The 1,148-nt window shown below is 42.5% G+C and overlaps 1 protein-coding gene across 1 annotated transcript in view; it reads left to right on the plus strand.

Moving 5' to 3' along the window:
* Positions 1 to 1,148, plus strand: part of LOC104999973 (glycerol kinase-like) — a 79,239-nt gene that overhangs the window by 47,300 nt on the left and 30,791 nt on the right. The gene's annotated exons all lie outside the window — the stretch shown is intronic.

The following is a 1,148-nucleotide window of genomic DNA, read 5'->3' on the forward strand; positions in this document are numbered from 1 at the left end:
TTTCAAAGTTATTTCTCTGGCACTATGCTTTTTCCCCGTTATTTGAAGTTTCTGCCTCAACACAAAGCAGAAGGAATGACAGAAGTAGAGATTTGGTGCATTTTTCTTCTCATCTTATCTTCTTAATAGTCACACATGTAGTCTGTAACAAGCCCCATATTTAAGAGTGATAAGATGACTCCCACTTTAGGATGAGAAAAACAGATACTCAGAGAAGTTAAGCTAACAAGTGAGGAAAGCAGTCTTTGCATCCGAATCCAGCTGATTCGATTTAGGGCACTTGACCTTTATACTTTACTGTCCCCTGTGTGGAAAAGATTTCCACAGCCCTGGCAGTAGGCTGTCTACCTTTGATGGTTTTTATCTCGAGGATTCTTTTTTTGGCCACAACCCACAGTATGTGGGACCTTAGTTCCCGGACCAGGGGTCAAACCCACACCCTCTGCAGTGACAGTGTGGGGTCTTAACCTCCAGACCGCCAGGGAAGTCCTGTTGAGCGTTTTCTGATTCTCTCACTAATGTTAACTTCACTGCTTACATTCTCCTTTTTGTCAGTAATGGAATGTCTCTGTATTTTAGATGTAGTATTCTTATACTCTAGTAGGGTCAGAAGTCCTCATGCAAAAGTGTGACATTTGGGTGACAGTTTTTCTGAGAAGAGAGATAGGAAAATTCTTCACAGGTCATGCATGGTATCCTGTGGGTCTAGAAACATATTCTTTGAATTCTGGATTCCAGGTAGCTAAGTCAGGAGTCAGAGAAATGATAGATAGAAAAGTAGGCTATCCCCACTACCCTCTTCTTTCCTCCTCTGCCTGGCACCCTAATGCTAGTAAAGCAGATGCTATTTCTCTTTGGCAAGTACCTGACACTGTAGAGCACATGGGAGGTGCCCAGTAAAGTTGCCTGATTTTGTTTCTGTTTATGCTCCCCTCCCTCTTAAGCATTATCAGCCAATTCCAGAAATGCGGGATTTAAGTTAGGGAGGGCAGGCGGAGTACCTCAGCAGCCCCTGCAGGTTGAAAGAGGTGAAGAATTGTAAGATCTTTGGCTCATGTTTCTCTTCCTGAAGGAAAAGATCACAGATATACAATTCATCATAGTATAAATCAGAACTTATGTGCCATAAGAAACTTGGAAGTACTGCT

This window comes from Bison bison, unplaced genomic scaffold (genome assembly GCF_000754665.1).
Source record: "Bison bison bison isolate TAMUID 2011002044 unplaced genomic scaffold, Bison_UMD1.0 scf7180017864366, whole genome shotgun sequence".
NCBI classification, from domain to species: domain Eukaryota; kingdom Metazoa; phylum Chordata; class Mammalia; order Artiodactyla; family Bovidae; genus Bison; species Bison bison.